Here is a 20,148-nt window from a genome sequence, read left to right on the forward strand (position 1 = left end):
CACACACACACACACACACACACACACACACACACACACACACACACACACAGTCTAAGAAGTTATCACTTTAAATTTGTACCTGACTTGTTTCTTGCATGATCTGAGCTGACACTTCCTTTATCAATCATATCCTTATATACTAAATAATCTTCTCTTCACTGAATTTTTCCTCCTCTGCCTCTCTCCTATCCCTGTAATGTGTGTAGTCAGAGACAAAGAAGGGGGAGGGGAAGGAGGGAGGGAGGAAAGGAGGGTGAGAGAGAGAGAGAGAGAGAGAGAGAGAGAGAGAGAGAGAAAGAGAGAAACACTACCTGTTCTTTATCCTATATACAGAGGGCAATTGCCATATCAAGGTCTCTCTTAACAATGCTGAAAGTTCTTATTTTTGCCTAGGCTATAAATCTTCCATTAAGCAACATAAACAGCTCGGATCTTATAGGATTTCCCCCACCCCCCATGGAAGCCTATCAAGGCAGAAGCCAATGGACATTTTCTAGGTGTTCCCATACTCTTGTGGCTCAGGCCATCACTCCCACATGCAAACTGGATGTAAGTGTCCAACATGCCACCTCTCCCTCAGGGATGAAATTGGCCAGGATTCCCCCTGCAGAAATCTCACTCCCTAAGCCCCTTCCTCTGGTATCCTGCCAACTATGCCAAATGTAAGGGGCCAGATCTGTTCTGTCATAATTTAACCAATTGCAGGGTGGCATTTTCTCTCTGAGAGAAGACTGAGAGAGATACCAAAGAAAGAGGAGCTCATACCAGATTGGTTATAAATAGGTTTGTTAGGGTCAAGTAGATTACCTAGGCTGTTTAAAGGGGTTTACTCACAAGAGGTCAGTTGTCCTGGGCAGCAACAGGACAAAGGAACATCATAGATCACCACACCAATACCATGCCAGAAACAGAACAAAAAAGTCAGAGTTCCAGGATGGGCCAAGGTCACAGGCAAGTTTTCCCATGGAATAGTTGGAACTTCTTTTGCTGTTTACAGTTATGCAAGGTAGTTTACATTTTTTTGTAGAATCATAGGTCATGTTCCCATTCTGATTTATTCCTGCACTTACTCCTTTGAACTCAGAGTATTCTCTCTATTGCTCCAGTGTAGTTCTCATGTTTCATTTTTAGGTTAGAATTACTTGTTTTTGTGTCTGTTACCCCACACTAGATTGTAAGTTTCATTAAGGCAGGAACTCTGCCTCATTTATCTTTTTTTTCTATTTATTCCAGAAATTAGCACAATACTCTGTAAGTTTCAGATGCTTCATCTGACCTATTATCCTAACCAACCCCATAAAAGGCTGAGGGCTGCAAGTTTGACAAGATTCATCAAATATATCACTAAATCACTTGTTCATTGAAGAGAGGTTTAGAAGAGTAGCATGATACTTTAGATCTCAAAAAATGTCTATTTCCAATATCTCATCAGTATGTGAAAGTGATCCTGGGTCCTTGAAGGCTATTCCAGAAGAATCTCATTTTTAGTAAGTTCCAGTAAGTGGGAAAGTCTTTGAGTATGGACCTGGCTATAGAATATATTTATAGTCCAAACTCCAGAAGAGCCGATTTCAGAGAAGCTCACTAAGTTGGTTAAAAGGGATATGAACTCTTGGGCTATAGTAAGTCTTAAAGATCGCTTAGATGAGTTGCCACCTCTAATGGTTAATAGAGTTTCTGCATTATAGTGGTTTTAGCTTTCTGAGTTGCAGGGAACTAAAACTAATTGAGCATCTGCACTAAGTCCAGTGTTAGAAGAGTTAGCCCCTGGGAGCAAGAGTCATGAGGCTTCTTAAGGAGGAATAAACTGGTCCAAGTCAGAAATGAAGGTGGTCAAAACTCACATGCTTAAAAGTAGGGAGACTACGCCATGAGTGATCAGTGATTTTCTAGCTTGGTAGACCAGGTAAAATTGGAGGACCCAGTTTTTTTTTTTTTAAAAAGATTTTTAAATTATAAGGTGCTACATAAATGTAATGTAATTTTTCCTTCAGGAATAATTATCATCATTAAACTTATAGTGCTTTTATTACTTCAACACATCACTGATGTGCATCAATGATCTCTTCAATATACCAATCTCAATCCATCTATATATACCTCAGGCACTTACTAACTGTATTACCCTAAGAAAGTTACTTCATCTCCCCAAGATTCATTTTCCATTTTTGAAATACTTTTGAGTAACTTTTTTACATCGTGATGTCAAGAGAAGGAGATACATTGTCATATAATTTTGGTTATTCTTTGTGGAGATGGGGGGATCTGTTGGAAATTTACTACTGGAAACCAGGAGGGTTACAGTGTCTGTTACATTCATTAGCCACCAATTAGAGAAAAGTTAATGGCAAACTTTGTTTTAGACCTGACAGCAAGTTAGTTATTACTTAGCACTTATGGACATCTTATTTACTCAGTGCTTTATTCCTATTCCTTAGTTTTTGTTTGGTTAATTAATTGATGTGTACTCTATTGCCTAGAAATCTATCTTAGAAGACAGGCCCATACTATATTTTTCATTATATTAATATTTCTCCTGATACTTTGTCTAGAAGAAGGACTTGTTCACTCTTTCTAAGTAATGTACCTTCACTATGGCTGCTCAGCCAATTATGTAGATAACATACCATAGTTTTCTAGGAAACATTCCCTAATGACCACTTGAGAGAATGAGTATCTAGGCCGCAAAGAGATTAAGTCGTTTATCTAAGATCGTAGGAAAGTGTCTAATCAAGGTGGAACTAAGATTGTGGAATAAGGCAGGAACTCACCACAACTCTCCCAAATTCATCTCCAAAAAACTATAAAATAACACCTCAAAATGAATTCTGAAGCAACAGAACCAACAAATAGATGTGGCAAATGATTTTTTAACCGAAGACAACATAGAAAGTCTGCAGGAAAAATCTGTCTCAGATAAAAGAGGAGCGCAGTCCATTTGCAAGGGATGTCCAGGCAAGTGAGCAGCAGGCCACACCCCAGCAAGCCAAGTGAGAGGCCTCCAACACCAAACAAAGCAGGCTAGGGGCCAGACTCCTTGGCAAGCAAGTAGCCAGACCTCAAGGCAGTAGGATAACAGGCAAACAGCCAGGCCAGTAGTCCTGGTGCAGTAGGCCAGGAGCCAGGCCTAAGACCCCCTGCACAAGAAGCTGGGGACAGTGCCTTTTCCACCCCACAGCAAAGCTCAAGTTTGCTTTTTAAATTTTTTTTAATTTTATTTTGAACTTTAGAAAGAAAGCAAGTATTTCTATAACAGAATAGGAGAAAAAAGATGTAGAACTTGTTATCCTTTTAAATATATAGGAAGGTCATCATAACTTTTCTTTCCTTTTTTTCTTCCTTCTTCCTCCCCACCCTAGATATGGCTACCATTAAACACAAATACATACAAGCATATGTGTATCTGTGCATATATATATATACATATATTTATGTATATATATATATGTAAACATTCCACACATCCTTCTATTTATCAGTTCTTTCTCTGGATGCAGATAGCATCTTCCTTCATATGTCCTTTGTAGTTAATTTGGGTATTTATAATAGCCAAAATTACTTAGTCACTGAAAGTTATTCTTAAAATAATATTTTCATTACTATATACAAAGTTCTTTTGGTTCTGTTCATTTTGCTCTTCATTATTTCAAGCAAGTCTTTCCAGGTTTTTCTGAAATCCACCTGCTCATCATGACTTATAGCACAATAGTAATCCATAACAACTTGTTCAGCCATTACCTAATTGACAGGCATCTCCACACTTTCCAATTCTTCACTTCTATAAATATTTTAGAACATATGGATTCTTTTCCTTTTTCCATAACCATCTTGGGAAACAGACCTAATAGTGGCATTGATGAGTCAGAGGGTATAGCCAATTTAATAACTAATTGGGCATAATTCCAGATTGTTCTCCCAAACAGTTGGATCAGTTCACAGTTCCATCAACAGTGAATTAGTGTCCCAATTTTTCCACATCCCCTTGAAAATTTGTCACTTCTTCTTCAATCATTTTAGCCAATCTTACTGGTGTAAAATAATATTTCGAAGTTGTCTTAATTAGCACTTTGCTAATCAGTAATGATTTAGAGCATTTTTTTCATATGATTATAAATTATTTTGACTTCTTCATCAGAAAGCTGCCTGTTCATATCTTTTGACTATCTATAAAGTGGGGAATGACTCATATTCTTATAGATTTTACAAAGTTCCTTATGTATTTGAGTGAGATATGAGACTACTATCTGAGAATCTGCCTATAAATTTCCCCTCAGCTTTCTGCTTTCCTTCTGATCTTGGCTACATCTGATCTGTTTTATTTGCACAAATTTTTTTAAATTTAATGTAATAAAAATTATGTATTTTATACTTCTCACTGCTCTCTATCTCTTATTTATTCATGAGTTGTAACCTATCCATAATAAGCAAACTGACAGGTAATGTATTCCATGCTCTTCAAATTTACTTGTAATATGTCTCTTTATATCTGGATCTTATCTTGGTAAATGGTGTAAGACATAATGTCTATGCCTAGTTTCTGCCATATTGCTTTCAGTTTTCCCAACAATTTTTACCAAATAGTGAATTCTTATCCCCAAAACTAAAGGCTTTACCCTCGTTAAATATGAAGTCATTATGTTCATTTACTGCTCTAAATTGTACTTCTACTTTGTTCCAATGATCTTACTATTTCTTAGTCAGTACAGAGAGTTTTGACAATTACTGTCTTATAGTTTAAAATCTGATAGCACTAAATCTCCTTCTTTTACCTGTTTTATTAGCTCCTTTTATATTCTTGACTTTTTAAAATGAATTTTGTTACTATTTTTTCTAGTTCAGTAAAATTATTTTTTGGTAATTTAATTGAGATGGTATTGAATATATAAGTTAGTTTAGGTAAAATCGTCATTTTTATTACATTGGCCCTGCCTACCCATAAACAATCAATATTTTTCTAATTATTTAAATCTGATTTTATTTGTATAAAAAGTTGGTTTTTTTTTAAATAATTTCATCTATACAGTTTCTGGGTTGGTTTTGACAGGTCTACTCTTCAGATATTTTATACTTTCTATAAGTATTTTAAATGTGATCTTTTACTATCTCTTTTTGCAGGACTTTGTTTATGATATATAGGAATGCTGATAATTTATGTGGATTTACTTTATATCCTGCTACTTTTCTTAAAATTTTAGCTGCTTCAACTAACTTTTTAGTTGAGTCTTTGGGATTTTCCAAGTATGTCATCATATCATCTGGGAAAAGAGCAAACATATCCATCTCATTAGTATGAAAAATTGTTTTCATTTTTAATAAATAGTAAAACTACATGTATGCCAAAGAATTATTTTAAAATATTTTTTATGATTTATTATGAGAAAATGTTTGATTTCTATACCTATTTTATATACCCATATACCCAGAGATGTATGAAAATTTCTCAGGTGAAAAGGGGTCATTAGTGGGAAAAGTTTAAGAAGTCCTGGTCCATGGTACCTTTTTATCAAAATGTAATTACCTTATTTTTCTCTTTTAGTTAAATCTATTTTAGCTTAATTTTGTTTGAGATCATGATTACTACCACTGTCTTTTTTGCATCAACTGAAGCTTAACAAATTCTACTCCAATCCTCCATTTTAACTCTGTGTTTATCTCTCATTCTTAAATGTGTTCCTTGAAAACAACATATTTTTGAATTCTGATTTTTAATCCATGTTATTTGTTTTCATTTTATGGGTGAGTTCATCCCATTCACAAAGTTATAATTTCTAGTTGTGAATTTCCCTCTATCTTATTTTTATTCACTATTTTCCTTCATAGCCTCTCTTTTTACCCTCTCTCTGTTATCCTATCTTCTTCCCTTACCCTTCTAGATCTTAATCTACACACCCTTCTAAAAGCCCCTCCCTTCCCCTGCCCTTAGTACTCCAATTTATTTATTAGTTTAGAAGACTTTAATATCCTTTTAGATATATATGTGGTTCCATCTTTATCCCAGATCCCATGAGACTAAGGTTCAAACACTACCAGGCCTCCACCTCCTCCTGCTTGCTCTGTGTTAGAATAGAAAATGTAATGGTACTCTCCTTATCAGTGTTTAGGATAAAGTTATTTCTTTTTTCTGATTTTAGAACATTATCTAGTATAATAATGGAAAAAAAAATATGACAGGTCAGAAAAAACCCCAACACATCTAACATTTTATGTAATATTTGATACCTGTAGTTTGATACCCATCTCTGCAAAGAAGTCAGAGAAAGCACATTTTCATATCTTCTTTGAGACTAAACTTGGTCACTTTGATTTCACAGAATTCAGTTTTAATTATCTTGTTCTTTCCATTTGCATTTTGTTATTATTATGTACATTATTTTCCTGGTTCTACTTACTTCATTAATATCTATTCATCCAAGTCTGTGCTTCTCTATAGTTGTCATACAATTAGAGCCTCATTGGTATGGTATTCTATTTTCATTTGTGGAAATGAGTGCCCTGTACCTGCAAGAAAAATAGCATGGAATTGGTGAGAGTAAGAGAGAAGAGGTTGATGCAATTTCATGTCTACTTACTGTTCAGTCACTTTAGAGACATCTGGCTGCCAACTTAGAGAAAAAATGTACAATGCCACCTTCTTCAGGTTCCTAAGTGGAGAAGCTGACTTGAGAGAAGGGAGCAATTTCTCCAAAATATTCCTAATCCTGCCTTGATCACTGGAGACTCTGGGAATTTTCCTTTGAGTGAGATCTGAGGTACTTATTGGTTGAGGTGAGTAGTCTCAGACCCAATGGGAGAGCTTTCCCCCTTTTTTGTATTTATTTAGAATTTTATGTTTCCCCAGTTACGTGTAAAAAACAATTTTTAACATTTGTTTTTAAAATATTGAGTTCCAAATTCCCTTCCTTCCTTCCTCCTCAACCCCCACCCCACCCCATTGAGAAGGCAAGCAATTCAACCTAGGTTATACTTATGTAGTCATGCAAAACATATCCATAATAGTCATGATGTGAAAGAAAACATAGACAAAAAAAGAATTGAAGAAAAATAAAGGAAGCAAAAAAAGTATCTTCAATCTGTATTCAAGAGTTCCTTCCTTTTTAATTCTCTGGTATATATTCCCATATGTATAATTTGTCTGATTTCTATTTTGATATTGACTTGGATGGATAAATAGATTTCTTTACTGTTTATTATGTATGTTCATAGTGGAATTGGTTATTTGCTGGGAAGTTAAGCCTTAGATATAGAGTTTAGGACTCTATTTCCCTTCCACCCACTAAGAATTACAATCAAGAGTTCACTTTGAATCTGAAAACAATAGCTCCTAGACTAATATTTAATACATAATTCTAGCTTGTAGAATTGTATCCTTCTCTCTTAAAAAAAGTGGCCTCTAGTCCTAATTTCTGGCTTCCTCTCTAGGCAAGAGTTAGTCTCCCTTAAAGAAGATCATGGAAAAAACAGGCTAGAAGTAGTTATTCTGCCTCTCTTTGAGTCAATCATTAAAACAGCTTCACTATTAGCAGAGGGACAGCCTTACTATGGTTATAATCATTTTTTCTCACAATACAGAAATATTCCACTAAAAGTATGTATCACTTATTTATCCAGTCCCCATTCAATGAGCATATATTTTGTTTCCAGTTCTTTTTCTACTACAGAAAGTGCTATTTTAAATGTTTTGTATGAGGACCCAATTTTTTATATCATTGCCTTTCTTGTGGTTTGTATGAACGTATAGGTTTTTATGGGGTCTATGGGGTGTTCAGAGAAAACTAGCACCTCTGGTGTGAGGGCTTGCTGGGCCCTTTTCAGGGTTGCTCACCCACCTTTTGTGTCCATCTTCACCCAACTCTTATCTGTGCCTCCAAAAAGTTGTAGTGTGCATAGGGGCTACAATCCAGTAAACCATCTCAGTAAATGGGCTGAACCAGATTGAAGATTAACAACAGGCCTCAAATTCATCAGTGAGTTAAGGGGAAGTCTACTCTAAGCATCTTTGAAAATGAAGGATGAGCAAGAATGAACTCGAAGATTTATTTTGTTTAAATACCTACACCAGAATTTCAACTTTCCAAGGATATTGCAAACATCATAGAATAAATAAATGTGGCTTGGAAGTAGTAGTCTCATTACTAATATTATACCTCTACCAGAGTACTATTCCAAAATGTCACCATGGTTTTTCAAATATAATATGGCAAAATACAACTTCTAGCAGGTGCTAAAAACTTGGAAAAGTTTCAATTTCAGTCCTAGGACTACCTATCTGACCATCTTAATGTGTGTCTTCTAAGGGCTAGTCTAGTTAGGTTAAGAGAAACATTACTGGGTTGGCAATAGAGTAATGGATTTTTGGCAGCAATAACTCACAAAAAAATCTTAGCCCTTTTCTTTACCCTTTCCATTCCTTCCTACTGTGGGCTTGCTGAGTGTCCTGAAGGATAGCCCTATGACACTGTATGTGTGAGAGGGCTGTGACTGCTACTTGGTTAAAAGACTTCTGGGAGACAGAAGCAGAAGAGAGGAAAGAGAGTTGGGTAGAGAGACAGGAGGGATGGTACAGACTGAATGGTGAATGAGAGATCCTGGACTCATAAGCATGTAGGAAGGAATCAATACCCCAACATGTCCCTTGATCCTCAGCATTAAAGATACTATAGATTGTTAAGAGCAGACTTCTCAGGGGAGACATTTCTCTCCTCAGCTGAGTTTTCATCTTACTCCTTGGCCAAAGAGTATTACCCTTGTGTATTAAATCAAGCAAATTAATCTACATAACTTCCCCAATTACCATCTTACTGACTTGCTTTAATATATTTACTTGCTCTCCATGATAATCTTTTGTGTAATAAACATTAGGTAAGGGGTTGTTCTGTCCTGAGCCTGAGTTAATCCAGTCCTCTGGTGGTTGAAGTTCTATATGAGATTAGAATGAAATTCTTGTAGGTCATTCAATAATTAATAAAGGGGGTTCATTCACTTATTGATAGCATAAAGATATTCAACACATGCAGTCAGTCAATTTACATTGAGTATCTATTATGTGCCAAGCAGTGGGCTAAGCATTCAGAGCACAAAGAAAGGCAAAAATCAGTACCTGCTCTCAAGGAGTTCACAATCAAATGGGATGATAATATGAAAACAACTGTGTTCAAATAAGATAAAAAGAGATAATGTAGATATAGCTACAGACAGTGTAGCTATAGATAAATGGGCATCTCATAGGGTAGGTACTAAGATTAAGGAGGACTAAGAAAGTCTTGCAAAAAGTGGGACTTTAGCTGAGACTTAAAGGAAATCAAGGAAGCAAGAAGGCAGAAGTGAAGGAGGATAGCATAGGCATGGGACACAGGCAGTAAAAATATCCAGAGTCAGAAGATAGATTAACTTCTGTGAAAATAAGCAAGGAGGCCAATGTCACTGGATCAGTGAGTATGTGGAGGGGAATAAGGTGAAAGAAGACTGGAAAGATAGGAAGGGTCTAGGTTATGAGGGGTTTTAAAAGCCAGACAAAGGATTTTAAATTTGATTTTAAAAGTAATGGGGAATCACTGGATTTTATTGAATAGGGTAGAGATATGGTCAAGACATATATTTTAGAAAGATCTATTTGACAGTTGAGTGGAGGATGGACTAGAGTGATTGGAGCATGGGGCAGAGAAACCAATCAGTAGATTATTGAAATAGTCAAACTGCGAGGTTATGAGGGCCCATATGAGGGTGTTTCCTGTACCAGGAGAGAAAAGAAGTAATATGAAAGATGTTACAAAAGTAGTGGTGAAAGGATTTGACAAATGATTAAATTGAGGTTGAGGTGAAGCAATAAAAATGAGGATGACCCCTAGGTTGGGAGCCTAGATGGCTAAGAGAATGGTGGCACTCTCAATAGTAAGAGTGAAGTTAAGAATAGGGGAACATTTAGGGGCATGGAGTAATAGATGCAATAGAGTGAAGCTCTCTTGACGGCATTACCATTGTTGCCCATCTACTGAGCACCACAGTATGTCTTCAGCTTCTTGTGGCTGTTTTGTACTCAAGTAAGTAGGAAGTGATGTCAACAGACTAAGCCTTTAGTCCAGAGGCAATAAAATTTCAAAGATGATACCAATACCTTTTAAAGAAAAACTAACCAACTTGAAATAGAGAATCAAAAGCTTAATAAATAAATAAATTAATTAAATAATTCATTGATAACTAGAATTAGTCAGGGGAAGCTAATAATGTTCTAAGATACTGAGAAATAATGAGAAAATTAAAAGAATGGAAAAAATAGAAGAAAATGTGAACTCTCATCAGAAAAACAACTGATCTGGAGAACATATAAAGGAGAAATAATATAAGAATAGCTAGGCTACCTGAAAAGTACAAAAAAAATCTTAATACAAAATTATAAGAAATTATCAAGGAAAATGCACCTGAAGTTATAGAGCAAAAAGGCAAAGCAGAAATAGAAAAAAAAAGTCCACCAATCATTCCCTGAAAGAGAGCCCAAGAGGAAAATTTACAGGAATATCATAGCCAAGTTTCAAAGTTCCAAGTTTAAGGAGAAAATATTGGAAACAACAAGAAAATATTTTTAATATCATGGAGTATGATAAGGATTACACAAGACCTAGCAGCTACTACACTGAAGGACCATAGGTCTTGGCATTCTATGTTTTGTAGAGCAAAAGAACTGGGATTATGACCAAGGGTAATTTACCCAGCAAAGTTAAGTATAATCTTGAATGGAAAAAATGGACATTTAATGAACTGAAAGATTTTCATGTATTTGTGGCAAAAACAACAGAACTTACGGGAAAATTTGACATATAATATCAAAGATAAATTTAAGTTAAACATTAAAGATCAATTATAAGTGACTCAATAAGGTCAAATTATTTACTTCTTATATGTGAAAATGTTATCAGTACTCTCATGACTGTCATTATTTGGGTTGTTTGAAAGAAAAGCTTGGGCTGAATTGTGCATAATTGCTAAATTATAAAATAATATTAAATAATGTGTAGGGACAGATAAAAAGGAGTAATTATCTCATACAAATGAGGCATGAAAGGAAAAATTATACAGAAGATGGTAGTAGGGGGGAAGCTGTGTAGTTATAGAATTTTACTCTTATTGGGAATAGACAAAAGAAGGAGCAACATATCTAAACAACTGAAGTGATATTAATTGTTCCTGGGTAGGTAAAGTCAATATAATTTTTAAAAATAGCAATTCTACCTAACAAATCTATTTATTCAATGCCATGCCAATTAAATTACTAAAAAAAAAAATCTTACTCTTTGAAAAAAATGACAAAGTTCATTTGCAAAAACAAAAGATCAGGAATTTCAAAGAAACCTGGGGGAAAACGATATAAAGGAAATAGATTCAGCAGTATCAGACATTAAAATTTGTTGTAAGGTGAGAGCATCATTGAACTGTGAAATGGATAATTTTTATTATTTCAAATTAAAATTTTCTGGTATAAATATAACCAATGTAGCTAAGAATATGATGAATGCAGAAAAATAGGGGAGAAATCTTTCATAGACAATCACAGAGAGGATATGATTGTGTTGGAATATTGCTGTAGTGGAGAAAATGAGCTAGTAGATTTAGAAAAAAAACATAGAAAGACTTGGACTTATGAAGGGAGATGTTATTCACCTTCAGAAAAAGAGACAAGTGAAAATTTGCATACATGTGTATGAGTGCATGTATGTATATGAGTACAGTCTTATAAATATGTATATGAGTGCATATGTGTGTATGCGTGTATGTTTATAGATATCTATGCATATATATCCATATTAAACTGTAGCCTTTTATGGCAAGAGGTTGAAGGAGGAGAGAAAATAAAATCAAAATTGCAGAGCAGAGAACAAAAGAAAGCCTACAAAGAAGCAAAGAAAAGCTGGATAGCTTTGAAAACAATGTGTAGTATTTATTATATAGGATTTCTTGAAAGGGAAATTTGTTGTTTTATATTGAATCCTCTCTTACATCGTGCTGCATACATAGCAATATTCTATTTTTATTTTCTCATTTTTATTTAAGTTTAAAATTAATTTAAAAAAATTACAACAACAGGGGGCAGAGTCAAGATGGCGGAGTAGAAACAGGACCTCCTTGAGGCTCCGGCTCCCACCACCCCCAATCCATGTAAAAGGTGACTCTGAACAAACTTTGGAGCTACAGAACCCACAAAATGACACAGAGAAGCTAACCTTCCGCTGAGGACAGCCCAGCAGGCCAGCAGGAATCAGCCAGCGCAGTGCTCTGGAAGCCTAGCCCAGCCCCATGCCAAGGTTTTAGCCCCAGGGTGGGCCTAACCAGCCACTGGCTGAAGGGACTCCAGATCAGTAGCAGCTGTGGAGGTGCAGAATTATCAACACATAGATGCTAAGGACAAAGGGAGAAGTCAGTGCAGTGTGGAATTTGGGACCCAGTAGTTAGGAGTGCGTTGGCTTTTGCTGCTGGGCGAGAAGCTACTGAGGGCTGCAGCACAGCCACCACCATGTGGCAGTTTTAGCTCCTGGTCTGAGGAATGAAGGGGGACCAAGCAAACAGTCTGAGGGGTAATTGCTCTTGCTTTACCCTGCTTGGATCTGGATTGCGGACTAGGGTGTAGGTCCTGGGGTGTTTGACCAGCTTGCCAGAGCATGTGGAGGCTTCAGAGAGGGCACCCAACCAATACCTCCAGCAGCTGAGAAAACCCCAGCATTAGGAACGAAGCTCCCCTGTCTGGTGGCAGAAACCTACTGTGGCAAAAAGATCAAAAGTCAAGTAATTCAGTGGCAAAATGAACAGGCAAAGGAAGCAAACCAAGAAAAGCAATCCAACATTAGACTCCTATTTGAGGACAAAAAGTATCAAAGCATGGAAGAGGAGGAAGACAGTGAAGTCAGAACTCCTACACCAAAAGCTTCCAAGAAAAATACCAGCTGGTTACAGGCCATAGAGTACCTTAAGTAGCAGATAAGAGAATTGAAGGAAAAATTGGGAAGAGAAATGAGAACGTTGAAAGAAAATTATGAAATGAGAGTCAACAGCCTGACTGAGGAAAATAACACCTTAAAAAGCAGACTAACTCAAATGGCAAAAGAGTCTCAAAAAGGCAATGAGGAGAAGAATGCCTTAAAAAGCCAAATTTGCCAGATGGAAAAAGAATCTCAAAAGCTCACTGAGGAGAATCATTCCTTCAGAATTAGATTAGAGCAAATGGAAGCTAATGACTTTATGAGAAATCAAGATGCTGTTAAACAGATCCAAACAAATGAAAGAATAGAAGGCAATGGGAAATATCTCATGGGAAAAACCACTGACCTGGAAAATAGATCCAGGAGAGATAACTTAAAAATTATTGGACTACATAAGAGCCATGATCAAAGTAAGAACCTAGAAATCATCCTCCAAGAAATTCTCATGGAAAACTGCCCTGATGTTTTAGAACCAGAGGGCTAAACAGAGGTTGAAAGAATCCACCAATCACCTCCTGAAAAAGATCCCCAAAAGGAAACTCCTAGGAATATTATAGCCAGGTTCCAGAATTCCCAGATCAAGGAGAGAATATTACAAGGAGCCAGGAAGAAACAATTTGAATATTGTGGAAACACAATCAGGATAACTCAGGATCTGGCAGCTTCTACACTGAGAGATCGAAGGGCTTGGAATATGATATTCCAGAGGGCAAAGGAGCTGGGATTAAAACCAAGAATCACCTACCCAGCAAAACTGAGTATCATCTTTCAGGGGAGAATATGGTCATTCAGTGGAATAGAGGACTTTCAAGCATTTTTGATGAAACAACCAGAGTTGAATAGAAAATTTGACATTCAGATTCAAGAAGCAAGAGAAGCATGAGAAGGTAAACAGGGAAAAGAAATCATAAGCAACTTATCAAAGTTGAAATATTAACATCCCTACATGGAAAAACAATAATTGTAACTGATGAAACTTTTCTTAGTGTGAAAATAGTTGAAGGGAATAGAAATATATATGTCTATATAGGAGGGTATACGGGTGTATGAATACATATGTAAACGTGTGTAAATATGCTTACAGATATAAATAGAGGGCACAGGACCAATTTAATAGGAAAGGATGATACTTAAAAGGTTAAATTAAGAGGTGAGAGAGGAATATAATGAGAGGAGATGGGGAGAGACAGAATGGGCTAAACTATCTCATATAGAAGAGGCAAGGGAAAATGGTTACAATGAAGGGGAAGAACAGGGAGGCAAAAGGGAATGGGTCAACCTTATTCTCATTGAATTTGGCTTGGGGAGGGAATGACATACACACTAAACAGGGTATCTCACCCTATAAGAAAGTAGGGGTGAAGGGGATGAGAGGGGGGAATGATGGAAGGAAGGGCAGGCTGGGGGGGGAGGGAAGTTGGAAGCACCCACTTTTGAAAAGGGATGGGATCAAAGCAGAGAATAGAACAAGTGGGAGGTGGGACAGGAGGGAAGAAAATATAGTCAGTCTTTTACAATATATCTACTATGAATTGCTCCTCACATTTTGCTAAGATTTTAGGGATTGCCAGATGCGTTCCCTGTGATAACCCTAGCCAGAGACCGGGTCCATATCGATGCCAACTCTTCAGTACTGCATGATGAGTTCATTGCCCACAGACTTGGATTAATCCCTCTTACAAGTGATGACATTGTAGACAAGCTGCAAAACTCCAGGGACTGTTCATGTGAAGAATTTTTTCCTGAGTGCTCAGTAGAGTTTACCCTTGATGTCCATTGCAGTGAAGATCAGACTCGCCATGTCACGCCATGTCACATCTCGGGATCTCATTTCTAATACCCCCAGAGTTATTCTGTTCAGTGTCTAGTGACCTCCTCCCTTACAAAGGCTTCTTCCACCATGTTACATCCCAAAGCAGAGACAATGACCCAATGACTATGTGGAACAGGATGACATCCTCATTGTCAAACTCCGGAAGGGCCAGGAACTGAGACTAAGAGCCTATGCCAAAAAGGGCATTGGCAAGGAGCATGCCAAATGGAACCCTACAGCTGGAGTGGCCTTTGAATATGACCCAGATAGTGCTTTGAGGCATACAGTCCACCCAAAGCCTTAAAAATGGCCAAAGAGTGAATATTCTCAGATTGATGAGGATGAAGCCCAGGCTCCCCATGATCCCAATGGCAAACCAGAGAGGTTCTACTACAATGTGGAGTCCTTTGGCTCTCTTCGCCCTGAAACCATTGTCCTTTCTGCTTTGTCTGGTTTGAAGAAGAAGTTGAGTGACCTCCAGACCCAACTAACCCATGAGATCCAGAGTGATGTCCTGACTATTAACTAGCAGCAGTCATTTCTGTCAGAAATGGGACTTGATGATAATAGATGGACTTCTAGCCTGAGCTTCTGCTTGCCACTGGAAAGTGGACTAAAATTTAGTCTGTTCAAAGTTCTGGCTAGCACATTACAGCTTTTAAGCCTGTTGCCAGTTTGGGATGTAATTAGCCTAGGAAGATAACGTGGGAAGGAGAGATGGGAAGCTTTACTTCCCACAAGATTTTATCCTGGTCTCCTTGGATTGGTCTGTTCCTTAGTATGAACAGAAAATAAAAAGCCTTTCCCCCTGGAAAAAAAACAATATATCTATTATGGTAATGTTTTGCATTAGCTACACATATAAAACTTATACTGAACTGGTTATCTTCCCAGTAAGGGTGGGTAACAAGGGAGGAAGGGAATGAATCTGGAATTCCAGGTTTTTAAATCAAATATTTAAATATATATATATGTATGCTATTATTAATACTATTTCACATGTAATTGGGAAATAAGATATACAGGCACTGGGGCATAGAGATCCACCATGCCCTACTGGAAAAGTTGAAGGGAGTATGGGAGAAGATATGGGAGAGAGCAGATTGGAAGAGGGGATATCCTGTGGGACTGCTATTTTGGGGCAGTGGGTAGGGGAAAACAGGGAGAATATTTGTAACTCAAAATCTAGAGGAAATGAATGATGTAAATCAGAAGTTAATAAAACATTTGAAAAAAAATTTACAACAACAAAAAAAAGAACTTTTATTGGTCAACCCTGACCTCCAGTGTTCAATTAGCCTGCTACATGTCCCCATAGAGAAGGAAAAAAAAATAAAGCAGAAACATAGAAAAATCAAAACAATGTAAGAGCTCCCTAAATCAGTGAGTGAATATGGGAGAATAGAGACTAGAAAACCTAGGCATCATACCTCTCATTTTACCCCCTCCTTCAGTTCTAAAAGGATTAAATCCCAAGTCTAAATGATCAGGTTCATGTGGTGTGTAATGCCAAGTTTTTGCAATTTAGAGTGGATCCTCTTAATATTAAGAGGTGACCACTGGGAGGAAGATAACTAGAAACATCAGAACTACATCAAAGTTAGTGGCATATCTTGCCTATTCACTAGTCTTCATCACACATCAGGAAAGCACTACCATTAACTTAGTGTTCCCTGGCCCACTAGTCAGGAATTCCTCCTCCCTAGAAGTTCCATTGAAAGGAGAATATAAAATCTTAACCCCATAAGAGGGTTTTTCTTTTGGGGGATTGTTAGGCTCTCTCATTTCCCATGTGTTAATAGAAAGGCACCTCCAAATAATGCAATCCCTTGTTCATTTAAACCATTGATGAGGAAGAGTTGTGCAGTAAGCAATGTTGACTGGTCAATTAGCTCTAAATTGCAGTCAGTAAGGGGCAACAATGAGTCTATTATTTTTCATTGCCCACCTCTATGATCTGTTGTTTTATTTTGCCACTAGGGTCCACATTTTTGTCCACTGCTCATTCTGATAAAGTGAATTACTATTCCTCCCTTCCAGAGCAGGCCCACTGCCTCTATATACGGACCTGAGGTCTGCTGCCTTATGCTTGTAGAGACCATTGCCATAGGCCTGAGTACTATTGAACTACCATAGTAGAGGCTGGACTTCATCTATAATTGAGATGAATATCATTGCCCTGCTATTATGGGACAACTGTCTAGCTTCCCCCACCATCCCCAGGCCTGACTCTTCCCTGCCTTTTCCAAGCATTACACCTTTACAATTGTCCACCCTGCAAGGAGAAAGAGTTGCTTTAAAAGATAGAAATTCTACTTAACAAAGAAGGTTTTTCTGCGGAGAGACTGAAAGCCATAATAAAAGTCTCAGGACACTTCACCTATAAATGGGGTTGAGTCTTTACCCCACTAAGGAATATCTTCTCTTGGCAGGAGCCATGTTCTCCAAGGGAACAGTAGTGGAAAGCTTGGATTAAATCAGTCCTCGGAGGCATCAAAACAGTGGGATGCAATTGAGTAAGGAAAGGTAATGATTGACAAAATCTGAAAGGGGTAGCATCTGCCCCAGTGCAGAACTTTATGATCAGTCGGCCAGAACTTACTTAGCATACTTGTTTATAAAAATCAGAGGTTCATTATTGTGGAGGGAAGACATTTCAAAAAAAGCATATTTTAAGTGTATTGATATCATCATGTTGAGGGATAAAAGTCTGTTGAGATTTTGAATCAAGAGGAGACAAATGCCTACAGAAATCGTGGCAGAAGGGGTTCAGTGGGAAAAAGTAGTTTTGTTTGACCTGTACCAAATATGCAGAGATAGATACAAGACCACTCCATTGTTACCTCCAGTGAAAGTTACTTCTAAGCAATTATCTCCTGATAAAAGGGGCTTGGCTTCTGCTGGTCTGCGTACTTCTTGAGAAGCAAAGCAAGAAAACTGGGCCCCCAGTTCAGTCATAGGCACAGGACCAAAGATGATCAGATGAGAAAAGAGACACTGAATTACACTATTTTTCTTGGAGAGTTAGAGGATCAAGGGAATAGAGGACATGAAGGCCTGATAAAAGAGCACCTCTATCAGTTAAATCAACAGGGTAAATTACGCACCATCTCTTATAATTGTGGGTCTGAGATGTATGCATAGGTTGAATTTATTAGAGGAAGAAATATAGTGTTAGTCCTTCCCCTCTGTCCGCATAAATACCCTTATCTACAGTGGAGAGGAGAGGAAGCTGCACAGCTGCTGCACAACTGGAACTAGCCAGTTGAGTCCCTAGAGGGGCACCTTGTGCTACTCACAGGTTGTTGTTTGTCCTTCTTTCTTTTTGACTCCAGGGTCACAGGCTCTATTCACTGTGCCACCTAGCCACCCCATTGTCCTTCCTTCTTGAAGACAACCCATGACATCAGGAAGTCAATACCATGACTTGCAAGTGAATAGGATTTAAGTGAGGCAAGCTGTACAAAGTCACCAGTTTCAATTTCTCCTCTGGAGCTATCTGGGTCCAGTGGCCAGATATAGATTAGGATAACTGGTAATGGCCCTAGATGCAGTGGGAGACCTCAGTCTTTACTTGGCCACTTACTGACAGAGGTGGTAGCTAACAAGATACAGAAAGTGACATGTGGATTCATTTTGCTTAATTATGGATTCATTTGACGTGATTATCTTTATATTTTACATGGATTTCCCCCCCTCCGATGGAGTTATAATGAAGTATTTTTTCTAAATGTGCAGAATAAACAGAAGGAAGGTCACTCAGAAGTAGGGTGCTTTTGAAAATAATATGTGAAATGGGAATTCATGGTTTCACATAGAATATTTTTGTGAACACAAATGCTCTTTTTGTGTTTAAATTTAGGATATAAAGTTTTTTTTTTCAAAAGGAAGGAAAAAATTCTATTTACTACACAAAGCTTTTTTGATCCATTAATAGAAAATGATTAATTCTCTCTCTATCTCTCTTTCCCTACCTCTCTCTTGCTTTTTCTCTCCACTTTCTCTCACTCTCTCCCTCTCTAAACTCACAATGCTTTATCTGTATTTCACTCATATACATGTTATTTGATTTATCTCTCCAATTCAATTATAAACTTTTTGTGGGTAAATATAAAGAATTATCATTTTCTAGGTTCTGCTCAGTTCATAACAGTGACTTTTATGTAAGAGTTGTCCTCCAAATAGTTTTAAATGATGGAATAATTGATATCAATATTGTAGTCTTCTAATTATGCATTGCACTGTAGCAGGACATAAAATTCTCTTTAGAACCTCTCTCTGATCCCAGATCAAGAATTTTCTAAAAAAAAAAAAAAAGGTAAGATTAAAATAATGATACATATATATATAATAGTTTATACACACATATAATAATTATAAAGATGTGCCTCCAGGCTTAACTATATTTGACAATTTAAAGGAACAAAAACAAGAACAAGGGGGCATCTAGGTGGCGCAGTGAATAGAGCACCAGCCCTGGAGTCAGGAGGACCTGAGTTCAAATCCGACCTCAGACACTTAACACAAAAACTAGCAATGTGACCTTGGGCAAGTCACTTAATCCCAGTTGCCCTCCAAAAGGCAAAAACAAAAACAAGAACAAGAACAAATCTGATAACTAGCATACAAAAACCACTGAAGATGGAGCCTAGAGAGACAAGACAGTTATATGGTCCCCCTCCCTCCAGAGTTCTCTGGTAACTTTAAAAGGATCTAGGTTGCCTATGTTCTCTGCCATTGACTCAATCCCCCACTAATGGTACTCTCATAAATGTAGGGAATGTACTCCAGTTTGATTTAAGCACTGACAGTATCAGTCTGTGGGAAGGGGAAGGAAATAGCTTAATTCATTTCCTATAGAGCAGAGTTCCAGGTACCAAATACAAAAATTAAGCCCTGAATCTGAGGAAAATAATATGTAGCAGAAAGAAACAAATACTCCCCAGATGCTGCATGAAAGAAAGGGGAGAAGTATTCTGCCTCTCAGGTCAGTTCATAGTACCCACATCATGAGTGTTCCATGTGTGATCTTCAACCTCTGAGCACAGCAGATAAGACAGATCCTGTCCCAGCCTCTCCAAATCAAAGGAGGATAGTCTCACTGATGAGTTAGGGGCCAAAGGGAAGCCAACTATCTCCATGTTAGGAGGTCTGACCATGCATAGGGTAAGCCCCCTTATACACTTTCTCCTCTTTGACATTTGTTGTCCACAGCAAATAGACAGGGTACATTTTTTTACATAGTACTTGCCCAAATTTAGAACAGTTCTCTGCATCCTCTTATTGTAAGTGGGCTTGCCCTGTGAAGAAGGAAGGAAGAAAGGAAGGAAGGAAGGAAGGAAGGAAGGAAGGAAGGAAGGAAGGAAG

The 20,148-nt window shown here is 37.4% G+C and overlaps 1 pseudogene; it reads left to right on the top strand.

The window, feature by feature from the left end:
- LOC138151306 (DNA-directed RNA polymerase II subunit RPB3-like) overlaps positions 1–15,604 on the top strand; it is a 35,918-nt pseudogene extending 20,314 nt beyond the window's left edge.
- The last annotated feature ends 4,544 nt before the right edge of the window (positions 15,605–20,148 follow it).

Source organism: Petaurus breviceps, unplaced genomic scaffold (assembly GCF_028583685.1).
Source record: "Petaurus breviceps papuanus isolate PSGF00001 unplaced genomic scaffold, PetGlider_PUasm1.0 90897, whole genome shotgun sequence".
Taxonomy (NCBI): domain Eukaryota; kingdom Metazoa; phylum Chordata; class Mammalia; order Diprotodontia; family Petauridae; genus Petaurus; species Petaurus breviceps.